The sequence below is a fragment of the Chrysochloris asiatica genome, unplaced genomic scaffold, assembly GCF_000296735.1.
Source record: "Chrysochloris asiatica unplaced genomic scaffold, ChrAsi1.0 scaffold00137, whole genome shotgun sequence".
NCBI lineage: Eukaryota > Metazoa > Chordata > Mammalia > Afrosoricida > Chrysochloridae > Chrysochloris > Chrysochloris asiatica.
In genome coordinates this window covers 2876460-2891004 of record NW_006408655.1, presented here as the reverse complement: position 1 = coordinate 2891004, position 14545 = coordinate 2876460, and the positions used below count along the sequence as shown (strand labels likewise).

Sequence of the window (14545 nt, the reverse complement as noted above, 5' to 3'; positions counted from 1 at the left end):
ATCAATTCCTGGTGCCTTGTTCTTTGCCAATTCCTTCAATGCACTTTGGACTTCCTCCCTGAGTATCATTGGCTCTTGATCATATGGTACCTCTTGAAATGGTTGAACATTAACCATTTCCTTTTGGTATTTTAAATAACCAGCAGGTACTAGAAAGATACCATTTTTATACTGTAATCTCTGCATCTAGCTGCCTCCTGTCCCAAGATTTCACTAGTCTTCACCTACTGGAAGATATTCAATTTCTACAATGATCCTCATGACTTCATCAGTTATTGCTAGTTCTCTGACTTTCACTCCTGCTCAAAATAATTCACTTTTATTTGAAAATAGTTTTATTTTATAATTTAAAATAACTACAGACACTGTTGTAGTCACCACATGATGATATAGCTAAAGAAAAAAATAACACGTAGGTGACTTTAAAGATGAGATTTTTTTTCTCATTATTGGAGACTATAAGTCAAAATTAGGGTTTCAGACATGCTGATTTCTTCTGTGGCATGTTCTCCTACTTTATTGTGTCTACCAACAATATTTTGCCTTCCTTTGTTTATACATTGGCTTTCACATGATGTCTGTCTTCCTTTGTGTATATGTCTGTGTATCTTTTTTTTAATAACAGAATATTCACATGTGATTAGATTTTTATTTTATCTTGCTCTTCTGTGATCTCATAAACACAATAATGTTGTTGTTGTTGTTGTTGTTAAATGTCATCAAGTTGGTTCTGAGTCCTAAAGACAGTGTGCAGGGTTTCATAGAAAACCCCAATTTCCTAACAAAGTCATATTTATAGGCACAAGGGATAGGCATCCCACATTTGAGGGAGGAGCACAGCTCAATCCTTGACAGAACCTAGCAGTGTATGCATTGAAAGGAATTTAGGATCAGTCTATGAGTTACTGGATTGTCAGATGTAAACGATGGTCATTAGTATGCCATTCAGGCAAGTCAATAATTTTTTGTCAAATTCTTACTCTACCAATATAATCAGGGTCTGAATAAATCAGAAGGGTAGGTTTCCCATGCTCAGCTATTGAAATGAGCCCTGTATTTTTATATCTATTGAAAACCATATTTTCAGATGTTAAAGACTCTGCTATGTTGAGATTTCAGATACTTCTGCTTTCTTTTTTTTTTTTATGAGAATATAAATATTCATTGCTTTCCTTCCAGTACATGAGAAAAGAAAACAGATCAAAATAAAAAGAGAAAGCGATTTCCATTTTTTCCATTCCTTCTTCTCTTCTCCTAAACTGCCTTCCCTATCAACCAAGTATAGACACTTCTACTTTTGAAGCATTGTCAAAATAAAAACAAAACAGCTTTATTGCACTGTACTACAGTCCTGGTGTGGCACTGTAGGATAAGCACTGGACAGCAAGGTTGCTTTGAATCACAAGGTTGGAGGTTCAAACTCACCAGCCATTCCTAAGAAACCCTATATGGAGTTACTATATATTGGAACAGCACTGACAAACAACAAAAGAGATTAAATTAGTAATATAGAAAGAGTAAGTGAAGCAATGTGAAATAAACCTCTTTATTCTGTCAGTTCATTTGGGTCTAGTTCTTCATGCCCTCACTTAATCATCACATAATTATTATGTGAATAAATTCCTGTTGTACTATTTCTTTGTCGCCAGAGTTCTTTGTCTGATTAGTCATCAGTGTTCAATATCAGTATTTTAATACCTTGTATAGCTTGGTAAATATGAGCATGGATTATCATTCTGTGACCTTTACATTATTCTACAGCCTTCCTCATCAACAATTACCATTGTCGGGTATTTATATCAGCACTAACCTGTGAGAGAAAGGCCACTCTAAATTCTGAATATGTGAGAGATAGAGATCATGTTAGAAGCATTTGAAAATGTAAATAACACCTCCACTGTATTTTGTGGCCAATTCGCTGTTTTCATAATATGTGAGTACAAAATGTCACAATTAGAATCTATTCTAAGGCAGTGCTAGTAATGAGGTGGAAATGGTACAAGTTATAACTGTTGAAGCACTTAAAAGGGAAGAATTTTTATTTGAACACGAACCGTGAGTGGGTCTCATCCAGTACATGTTAGAAGCAAATTTTTCCATTTTGTAAAAATATTATCATTTCGTTTCAATTTATACTGGGTTTGGAAATATTTCTATCCTGTTGAATGTTTACATTTATATGTTTTAGAAATGTTGTTGATTAAAATACAGTGAATTCCTAAACTGAAGAAAAATCTGCATTCTTAAAATAACTCATTAAAGAGCTTTCTGAGGATACTACAGAGTTCATAGTGTCTTGTTGTTGTTGTTGGGTGCCATCGAGTTGGTACCGACTCATAACGATCTTAAGCACAGCAAAATGAAACACTGCCAGATTCTGGGCCAGCCTCACTACGGCTGACACGCTTGAGTCTATCGATGCTGCCACTTGGCCATCTTCCTCTTTTTCTCTGACCCTCCACCTTATCAAACATGATATCCTTCTCAAGCGACTGCTCCCTCCTGACAATATGTCCTAAGTATGAGAGATGAGGTTTGGCAGAGTGTCTTAGTCATTGGTTAAGTGTATTTAGTTAGAAAACTCAAAAGAGAATGAAAAGGAATCCCTGGCTAGAAATTTAGATTTTCCAGCTTAACTGGGCCAGGATTTTCAGTGGTTTGGTAGGTAAGAGGTAATAATCCCCTACGATGAGATCTGCTATGAGCTGTCAATCAACTGAAAGGAAGTTTCCTCAGAGGTGTGGCCTGCTTCCAATATACTGAACACTTGGGCAAAGCTTGCTTACTTTTTCTGCGGAGTCTAGATCCTGGTCATTTAATATCTGGTGTTTTGGTCTTGAGGCAGTGGCCTGCTGTATTGCCGCTGATTCTGTAAATTGTAAGCCATCAAACCATGTTACCTGTCTGACCTGCCTGCTTGCCATGTACCTTTATCAGCCCTCTATAGTAGCGTAGTGGATACGAATTGGGCTGTGAACCACAAGGTCAGCAGTTCGAAACTACCAGCTGTTCCGCAGGAGAAAGATGAGGCTTTCTGCTCCCGTAAAGATTTACAGCCTCGGAAACCCTGTACAGGGTCACAATGGGTCAAAATTGATGCAACGACACTTAACAACCACAACACAAATGTGTGAGCAATTTCCTTGATATATATCTTTCTTTATATACAAAAATAAAGGCTTCACTGGTTTTTGCTTCTTTAGGAAACCCAAACAAGACATAATTCTACATTAAAGAAGATATGATAAATTTTCATTTTAAACCTAGTTATTTCCCCAAAGATGCTCCTTTTTTTCCTGTATCTCTCTGTGTGTGTGTTTTTTTTAAGATAATTGTATATAACTCATGAAAAAAGTAATAAAAGTAACATATTTTACTTGTGAGTTAAGACTATACCTTAGAAGGAAATGATCCATGAAAGTATTAAAATTGTATCTACAACAGCTCAGAAAAGGGAACTAATTTAAACTTTAAAATTTTATTATTGTCACTTCTGCTTTATTATTATTATTTAGCTTCTCATCTTTTAAGGATTGTTTTACTTTTTTCATCATTCATGGTGTCCTCTTTTCTCATAGTCACCTGCTATGAAGCAAGCAATATGCTAGTTGTTAAGTAAAAACAGTCAAATGAATGAAGACTTTTCTCTTGAATTGCTGACGGAAAACTGAAGATGTCACCCAATACTGGGGAGTCCATTCCAACTCATAACAACTATATAAAATAGAGATGTTCTGTATGACTTTTGAAGCTATACGTTTTTACAGAAATGGACTAACTCAATTGTTCTCATGCAGAGACTAGTTAGGGTCTAGACAATTCCCCCATGCAATCTATAATTCTACCACAGGCTACTTAACACAATATGAAGGGACCTCAAAATGTTTGCAGAAAAATTCCATTATCTTTTTTTTTTTTAATTTTAAATATTACCCTTGTTTTTAATATAATTGTACTGTAACTTTACATAATAATAGTTGTGTTTAACAATTGGTTTGCAACAAAATGTATTGAAATGTGCTAACTGGCTCTTGTGAGCTAGTGTAAGTCAGCTCCAGCAACCTCAAGGAGAGCTCAGGGCTACAGTGTCCATTTTCACATGATACTGGTCATAGGGAGACAGACTTGGAGGTACTGCTGGTTTATTGTTGATTATTATTAAATATACTTTTGGAATCTTTGGGAAGAAGCAGGGGAAGGAATCTTTGTTGAGACAGAATGCCCTAGAGGAATCACTATTCTTCTGTTCATTTAAATTCAGCCAGACCCTGGTCTTCTCTCCAATCTGTATATTATATGGAGGCCCAGAAATTGAGAGAATTACTCAAAAACAAAAAAAGAAAGGAAAAGACCCCAATCACCAAGAAGGGGCCAGTTTCCATGCAAAGGGGCAGCTCCCAGCCGGGCCCTGGAACACAGACAGACAAGAGCTAAGGTACACAGGTCAGCGTCTGCCTCTCAGGCCTCAGCTCACGCAAAGCAGACATAGAGTGGGGCAGATGCCATTATTGGTCTGACCAGCATGGTACCAATGATGGGCTCAGGCAGAGCTTCCCTGGCTGTCCTGGCTCCTGCTTTCCCTTCCCTGGGAGTTCTCGCCACATCCCTGGGAGACAGGCGTGTCCGGCAGGAGTGACAGACAGAGCCAGGATAGGAAATAATGGGGTTGGGATCTGCAAGGGACTCCGGGTAATGTAGAAAATGTGGGATAGTGAGGCCACCCAGTAAAATGTTCAGCAGAGCAGAGGCTGTCCTTGCCCAGGGCCCTGCCCTCACCAGGAATGGGCGGGTCCGGAGGGAGAGCCTTCCTTCATGGCCTCCTACTGGGCCCTTCTTGCCATCAACATCTCCCTAATGTCCACAGCTTCCTTGATGCTCCGCTCAAAGTAGTATTTTTTCTGTTCCAATTCTTTTTTTCTTCTGCTATTTTCTGTTTCTCTAGTAGCTGGTTACGAATTACCTCCTTGTACTGAAGAATAAACATTCTTCCTACACCTTCATACATGCTAGTCTCATCTACCAAAGTCATAAGCTCTGTATCTGTAAGATGTGCACGCTTTTTCGTTCTGATTAGCTGTTCAATCTGTATGTCTGCAAGCTTCACCTTCTGTTGAGTGTCAATAACTTTGGCTTGAAGCTCTGTAAAGGCCTTCTTCAACTCCAGATCCATGGGGGCTGCCATCTTGGTTTCTCCATTATCTTTTCATTTTATTTTTCCATGGACTTTTTAAAGCTCACACAGACAATGGTGATCTTTAATTTGTTCCCTGCTTTTCCATGATCTGTTAACTCTCCATTGAATACTTTTAACCAGTTAGCTCATTTGATATATTTTTTTCAATATCAGACACAAAAGCCACTTTTTAACCTGTTTATCTATTCATATATAATCTGTATTTTTCTACAATCTGCCTCCTTCCTCAAACCTAACCAAAGACTTTCTTTTATTTTCCCCATGATGGGTTGCAGTGTCTTGTCAATATAGCACTTTTTAACAATATTGGTACATGACACTAGAATGGGTATGTTGCAAAGAACTTTATATGACAAACTTCTAAAGAGATATAAATATGACCAGGTAAAGAGATTTTTGTTGTTGTTAAGTGTCTTCGAGTAGGTTCCAACTCCTAGAGACCTTGTATAGGGTTTCCAAGGAATAGTGGTGAGTTTGAACTGACAACCTTGCAGTTCAAACCGACTTTGTAGTCCAGCGCACTAACCCACAGTACTACACCAGGAATGCTGGTATACAAGTTGTTGTTGTTGTTATGTGCTGTGGAGTCGTTTCCGACTCATAGCGACCCTGTATAGGGTTTCCGAGGCTGTAAATCTTTACGGGAGCAGAAAGCCTCATCTTTCTCCCGCGGAACAGCTGGAAGTTTCGAACTGCTGACCTTGCGGTTTGCAGCCTGATTCGTAACCACTACGCTACCAGATTAAGTAAAAAACTTATCTCATAAAAACAAAGTAAGCAGAGAAAATTAAAGAGATGCTATAAGCTCTTCAATATTGCTGATTGCTGTGGTGTGGTCTGTGGATTAATGTGCTGTACTGTAAGGTTGGTTTGAACTCCAAGGTTGGCAGTTCAGGCTCACCAGTCATTCGTTGGAAACCCTATATAGGCTCTCTGTGAGTTGGAACTGACTCTAAGACACTTAACAACAACATTCTTTGAATATCTTAGTTTGAAAAATAATTAAAGTCACCATATTAGAGAAGGTCCAAGTTCTAATATGAATGCTATGTCAAGGCTAAAGCAATTTTACATCCCACATAACACTGCTGCCAGAATTCATTGCCACTGAAATGCCACTGGCAAGCAAAAACGCAAAATAAATTTTGGTTCATTTAGCAATGATACACCAACTGTTAAATTGAGATACATGGTAATAGAACAAATCTGAACAAAAACTAAATCCTATAAATTCAAATGCCTTTATCTTTCATAATTCTAATTTTCAATGCCAACTCAAAGCCAAGTTTAGCAAGTGCTGCATCATTATTTTAAAGATCCAAAGCAAACAAAAACAATCCTACCCCTAAGCATATAATGCCTTCTTAGTTCAGCTGCCCATGATTTAACACATTACTAATGCAAAACAATTCTTTTGTTGAAATTAAATTGTGTTTCTTTCTTTCTCTAAAGTTGGACATTTTTGTCAACTGAGCTCTTAGGGTCCAAAATCTTCACTGAAAGCTGAGGGGCTAATAGAAATGACACACTTATATCAGTAAAGGCTAATAGGATAAACTTGTTCTTAAGCCTATAGTTACAGTAAGCCAAATACTGCCAGGTATACTGTTGGCATCTAGGAAGTTGTGTTTAACACTATCTGGAAAGAGATAATCTGGCAGCACCTTAAATTTTCATAAAAGAGAATTACAATACTTTCCTGGGAGAAAAGTAAAACAGACTGTCAAGACTACTACCTGGACTGGATCAGTATCAAATTTACCACTAATCTGAATTTATTCTACTGACACCTTCCATTTCTATTTGCATTACTGACTAGTGTTGTTTCAGCCTGAAGAGAAACTTTCAATAATTCTTTTATAACTGGTCTGCTAGTAATGACTCAGGTTTGAGTTGTATAGGAGTGATTAAACCATTTTTTCTCCTTTGCTATTGAAAGACAAGTTTCCTGGATACATTGTTGTTGTTGTTGTTAAATGTTGTCAAGTCAATTCTGACCCATAACGACCCTGTATAGGGTTTCTGAGGAGCAGCTGGTGAACTTGAACCACCGACCTTGCAGTTCAAATGGCTTTGCATTAACCCACAGTGCCATACCAGGACTCTGCTGGATGCATCAGGGTAAGTAAGAAAGTATTGCTGGTAGGGCTCAAGCTCATACACGCATGGGTTTTTTTATAATTAAAATGCTGTGAAACCTGCCTCTGTGATCAGTGGATGGCTGCAGACAAGCTCTCTCAGTAAAACATCTGTCTTAGTCTCCTTAGACAAACTTCAAATAAAGGTCCAATCAAACCAGTGACTTCTGAGGGGCTCTGCAGGACCAGTAAAATTCAAGACAGAGAGGTCAGCTCAGAGGGTTATAGGAATTGCTTTTTTTGGGATCCCGAAGTGATATTCTTGATAGATATTCTTGAAAAGCATAGTGAAATCATGGGGTTTATTATAAAGACACTTCAAGAAAATTGAAAACAGTACTGGTCAGAAGAAGGTTAGGAAAATCTCACCGAGGAATCTGTTTTCATCAAACAATGCACCTAGTCAAGATTTGAGAGGAACAAGGCAGTCCTATTAGGATATCACTAAGAAACATTATCCTATTCACCCTACAGACCTGATTCTGTAACTTCAAACGTCTTTTTGGTCTCAAAATTCAAAGAACATTTAAAAGGAACATCAATTGAGTGCTTTGAGAAGGGTAAAACTGCTGTTTTAATGTGGTGTAGACTGAAAGGGGCTTGGGGAAGTGTTAGTGATGGAAACATTGCTTTCAGATGTGTGTAGATCTTTGTTGTACTTGTTAAGTGCTGTCGAGTCAGTTCTGACCCATAGCAACTCTGTATAGGGGTTCTGAGGAGCAGCTGGTAAGCTTGCACCATTGACCTTGTGGTTCAAACTGACCTTGAGTCCAGTTCATTAACACACAGTGCCAAATCACATGCACGATATGTCAAGAACCAATAGTTTCACATTTTAATATTTATGCTAAATAAAGGTTTCTATGATTTTGTAGTAAAACTTTATGTGCCCATGAGGTAAGATATAATCAAAAGATACATGATTGAGAATCTTTATTCAAGCATGTTCAATATGTTATCCCACTGCCATTTTAATAACATGGTTTCTGATAATAAGTCTGCTGTTGAATTTAGTGAGAAACTCTTGAATATGATGAGTCACTTTTTTCTTGCGGTGATCTAGTGTCTTCCCTTTCCTTTGGCTTTCAACAGTTTTGGCTGTAACTATCTTTGGTTATGAATATGTTTTGGTGTGAATATCTTTCAATTTAGCTCATTTGGAGTTGTTTGAACTTCGTAGAAGTGCAGACCCATATTTTTTCATTAACTGTATCTTAATCATAATTATTTATGTCCCAAGCTACAAGCTAGTTCAGTGAAATTTGCATAGGTGGAGAGAGAGAGAAAAAAAAGTTTATATCAAGAAAGATGCTTACACAGTTCTAGAGGTGGTAAAGTACCAAATGATCTAGGTCAGATGAATCGAGATTGACAGGTAGGCAGGCAAATGCAACAGGCAGGTTGGCAGTTCCAGCATATAAGAAGACAAACTACTGATGGCTCCCAAGATGAGCAAATAACAGGGCAGTTCATTGGCTCAAGTGCAAAGAACCAGAGGTTGGAGGACTAGCCTGATGCAAGATCCCGACCCAGCAGAAAGCAAACAAGCTTTGCCTGAGTGTCTAATATACTGGATGCAGGTCACACTCCTGAAGAACATCATGTCAATTGATTAGCTGCTCACAGCAGAACTCATCATAGAGTCAATTACACTGTATTACATTGCATTGTGGTGATAACTGCATCTCAAATGCCAAAACACTGCGAATCCTGGTCCACTCATGTGACACATAACCTTAACTATCACAACTGGCTTATTTAGAAATGGTTATTATTGACTTTTATTTTTTTTTTCTCCTATTCCTTTTCCCTGTCTCTTATTTACTTTTTTAAACGGTACATTTGAAACAATGCTGTATGGTAACTCATGAAGTCATATCCCTTCCAAAATTGATTATTGATGTATCTTTTTTTGTTGGTATCATTGCTGTTTGTTTAGTGACACCATGGAATTATTTCTTATGATCTGTATTCATTGTGTGTAAAGTTAATGATGCCCTGCCTGGATAATTTAGTGACCATTAATGATTGGATGGGGAGCTCTGGCAGCATAGTGGTTACGAATGGGTCTGCAAACCTCAAGGTCAGCAGTTGGAAACTACCAGCTGTTCCACGGGAGAAAGATGAGGCTTTCTGCTCCCGTAAAGATTTACAGCCTCGGAAACCCTGTACAGGGTCACTATGGGTCTGAATCAACTCGACAGCACATAACAAATGACTGGACAGATTTCCTCAACTGCATTGAACCAGTAACTCTTCCAAGTCTTCCAGTCATTGCTAAGGGACTTTGTGTGTGTGTGTGTGTGTGTGTGTGTGTGTGTTGAGAATTGCTTACAAGGATTCAATAGGTAGTTTAAAAGTGCCTTTTCCTGCACTTCTTGTTTGTTTAGGATTACAAAATTAATCAGAGAAGAGAGAAGGTTGGGCTTTGTCAGTTATTTGCTAGGCATGAACATATCCTTGTACATGTTAATGACTTCTAGATACCCAGAAATACTTTAGCATTTCAAAATCCCTTACTCTCCAATTTTTCCTATGAAACAATTTTGGTCAACATCTTGTTTGTCATAACTTGTAATTCTGCTTCAGGAAACTATGATATTAAACAATTAAAGCTGATTATTTTTTAAGTCATTTTTTAAAATGGATTTCTGGTGTGGTGATGTGGGTTAATGTGCTGGAATGCAACGTCACTTTCAACCATAAGGTCCGCGGTTCAAGCTCACCAATCACTTCTCAGAAACCCTATACAGGGTTGCTATGAGTCAGTGCCCACTCGATGGCACTTAACACCTTTTTTAAAATGCCCTTAGTATACTACTAAATTGCTGTTTTACATAGTTCTGCAAAGCTTTTTGATTTCAAGGCTAATTAATGAAGGTCTGCAAAGATGAGGTTGAGATTAAAAAAAACAAAAAAAACACTGCCCTTGAGTCAACCTACTCTGATTCATGTTGTTAATTGCCATTGAGTCTATTCCGACCCATAGTCACCCTGTATAGGATTTTCGAGGAGCAGCTGGTGAGCTTTAACTGCTGACCTAGCAACCTCTTATAGGGTTTCTAAGGCTGTAAATCATAACAGGAGCAGAAAGCCTCAACTTTCTGCCGAAGAGCACCGGATGGGTTTGAACTGTTGACCTTGTAGTTAGTAGTTGCTCTTAGCCTACAATGCAATCAGAGCTCCTAAGTAGGTGGCGGCTGTGTGTTGTCGATTTGGTTCTGACTCATAATGATCCTGCATGGTGTTTCCAAGGTCGTGAATCTTTACAGGAGCAGAAAGCCTCATGTTTCTTCTGCAGAAGTCACTGGAGGATTCAAACTACTGACCTCAATGTTAGCAGTCCAACAAGTAATCTCACTCTGCTACAGAGCTCCTTGTTGTTTTTAATTGCTATCAAGTTCTTCTGACTCATAGTGACCCTATATAGGTGGGTTTGCACTAATGATCTTGTGGTTTGCAAACCAGTGATCTTACAATGCCAAATCTAAGTGCAATGCCATTAAGTTTGCTGTCACTTTTTATTTTTATTTTTTTTTTTTACTGTGGTGGCTTGCATGTTGCTGTGATGGCTGTTTTACATAGTTCTTATCAATAATCACTATTCTTATCATTGCATGCTAAATTTCTGTTCAGTTTTTAAAAGTCATCTCAAAAATTACCTTCTTAATCTTTTCCTTTCTGTGTATTTTCTGTCCTCTGTATCCATAAAGTACTTTCTTATGGTCTTTTTATCATGCTGTGAATGATTGCTGTTTTTTTATTTATCTTAACCATAACCCTAAATTTTAAGCTCTTTCCTTCTCCTTCTGTCACTTGCATGAAATGCAAAAATATCTTAGGCTGCATTTTAAAGATATCTTTAAAAAGCAACATTTCTGGCTAAGGCCATACCACCCTGAATGAGCCTGATCTCATCTAAAAGTAACATTTCTTAAAGAAGATAAATGATATTATGAATATGGTCAATACATTTCTGAGTCTATGCATATTGGTACTCTATTCTTATAAAAAAAACTATATCTAAAGAAAAAATCTAAAAAATAAAAATGATTATGTGGTTATTCAAATCTAAAATCTGAATCCAAATCTTATTCTGCCAGAAATTATACTATTTAAAATGTTATGCCACAAATAAAATGTCTTGGTATTTTTCCAGTTGTTTAAAGAAAGCATTATCTTAATATACTTATTTGATTTTATGATTGTAAAATTTTGAGAAGTTTCATTAATTATTTTATTATGGTTAATAAGAATGAGGAGACTGGAATTACTGCATCAAAATGGTAACAATTGTAAGTAAATAATAAGTTATTAAAAAGTTAAAAGAAAGTTCAAAACCAGTACATTTATAATGAGATCATTCATATTGCATGTGGGGTCCTAGTGTGAAACTGTGAGATAAGCACTGGAATGCTAACCATAAGTATGGTGGTTCAAGCCCACTAGGCACACACTGGAAACCCTATACAGAATAGCTACAAGTCAGAATCTAATCAAAGGCACTTAACAATATCACCAACAACAACAATATTGCATGTACTTCCTGGATCTAGTTTTTTATTACTTATTTATACCTCACCTCGTTCTTCAAATGTAATGCTACATACAATAATACATACAACATAGTAGTGAGTTATACCATAAACTAAGTTATACACATACATACCTGCAAGATAAAAAGAAATAAGGGTTTAGATAGTAAATGAAACCAAGGTTAAAACTAAATTACAATATGCATTCTAGAAATTACAGAATTATTATCTTTAGACTTTTTCTGAGATTAATATGAAGAGGAAAGCATGATCAATCATGTAACTCAGAGCCTCAAAAAATACACAAAACCAAACTAATTGGTCAGAAAAAGTACATCATATATTCACAGCAGACTGGAAAGCAATGTCTGTCAAATGTCTTCATAAAGTGAAGAAGGTATAGCTTAACTACAAAATATCTTAATCACATTTCTACAGAAAATATTGAAACAGTTCAAGAGGACAATTCCACTTAGCAGATAATTGTATATGTCAATTTAATAAATTATAGTCACAGCTAGCCCAATAGTCTTCTTTATAGATAAATGCCACGTCATGTCATGGTGATATCATAATGCTGGCTGTTTACAAATAATCATATCCAGGTATTTATAGTGATTATATGCCTGAATTGAATTTACTAACACTTAAATGCTGAGGAAAAGTCAATAAAAACTCCAAAGAATCTTAATTCATTCCTTAAAGATTTCTCCAACAAAAGATGAAGGTATTAGTATTTTTCTGTAATGGAAAAAAGCTAAGCCAAAATCTGCTTGCTATTCACAAAATACACTTAATTCAAAACGTCAGACTATCAACTTGCCAAGTTAGAAAAGAACATTTTAGAAAAAGAGAAACAGAAAAAAATACTATGAATATAGGACAGGAAGTGGTTACCCTTGGGGAGAAAAAGATATGAAAAAGTTTAACAATACAGAAATACATCCAAGAAGGTGATAAAAGCTAAAAAGTTGTCAAAGACAGAAGTTCATTTCTCAGAGCCATTTCTATATGCAATCCAGGACAAGAAGTATTCCCTAAAACTTGTATTTGGGGTTATCTTCTTAATGTGCATGTACATGCACTTTCTAATACTTGGCTACACACCCCTGAGGTACTTTTTAAAAATACTCACAGCCATGTTCACCACCAAAGTTTTGATTTAATTGGCTTGGGTGGGTCCTGGGAATTTGAATCTATTCGTAGTTTCTTGGGTAATTCCAGTGTGTAGCTAAGTTCAAAGCTTCATTTGACCAAAGAATTTCAAAGTGTGGTTCTCAGACCAGGAGCAGAGCATTATCGAGGAACTTGTTAAAAACACAGATGCTTGGTCCCCACCACAGATGTATTTAATCAGACTCTGGGGATGGGCCCAAGGCGGTTTGACAAGCTCCCCAGGTGATTCTGATAAGTGCTAAAGATTGGACACCACTGAGCAAAACTCATCTCTGGTAAAGAATAATTAGATAATCTTGATTGTATAAAGATTTTATCAACAAAATTTGGACGTTAAGAAAGAAGGAATATAGGATTGGTTTGGGGCACTGGATGTTTCTTGGTTTTTATCTCAGGTTGCCTTCACTGGCATTTCATCTGTCTTCTCTTCCTTGTAATTGAATAACAGTTCTCTGTTTTCTTCTCTATCTCCTGAGGTATAAAACTGCAATCAAGTCAAGCTATATAGCTTTCAAATGTTTGGCTTTTAGTCAAGAAAGGGGCCCCAAAATATAGATAGTGTTTAAGAGCACAGATATGAACATTTCTGAGATTTGGATTTGAAGGATCCTTCTCTCAAGTTTACTATGTAGAATGGTCATAGGTTAACTGTCTAAAATCTCTATATCTTGGTTTGTGCATTTGTAACAAAGGGATAAGTATGTTGTTGTTAGATGCCATCCAGTGTCAGTCTGTACAACAGAACGAAACACTGCCCTATCCTGTGTCATCCTTGAAATCGTTCTTATGTTTAAGCCCACTGATGCAGCCACAGGAGCTCTTCCTCTTTTTCAACTCATCCTCTACCAAGTATAAAGACCTTCTTCAAGGACTGGTCCCAAAATATCATTGGGAGGACTTAATGAGATCAAGTATGAAAGACACCTCCACAAAACCCACCACACAAACTCACAGTATTACTTTCATTGCTATGATAATCATTATTGAGATAATGAAATTCACCAGTGTTAATTTATCAAGCCTCTCTGTAGTTAAAGAAGAAAAACTGGAGAATGCATAGCTGTAAACATCAGAATCTAGTTATAAGCTTGGCAGTTTCCCCCATTTTCATTAACAGCCTACTAGCATAATTCATTTGTTTATTTGAGTATTATTCTTAAATAAATGAATTAAAAGTATGTTAAAATTATAAACAATATGTAGACATTTTAAAATTCATTTAAATTCATTATTGCCATTGTTGTTAAGCGTCTTGAGTCAATTCCAACTACTAGAAACCATGTGTAAGGTTTCTGAGGAACGATTAGTGCGTTTGAACCACTGATTTTGTGGTTATCGATTCAGTGCTTATTTTAGCAATTAGTACATTGCTACATCATGACTAATAAGTTTATTAGTGGCAAATAAGCCACTAATAATAACAAAGGCTTCTTTGTAATAAATCAATTTTAATCTGATCTGCTCTCTTAATTACTTGTTGTTGTTGGTAACTCCTATAGTTG

The 14545-nt window shown here is 36.7% G+C and overlaps 1 protein-coding gene and 1 pseudogene across 1 annotated transcript in view; both read right to left on the bottom strand.

Annotated features, from left to right (window-relative positions):
• Positions 1-14545, bottom strand: part of MALRD1 (MAM and LDL receptor class A domain containing 1) — a 1127868-nt gene that overhangs the window by 738657 nt on the left and 374666 nt on the right. The gene's annotated exons all lie outside the window — the stretch shown is intronic.
• Positions 4821-5182, bottom strand: LOC102820302 (annotated as a pseudogene).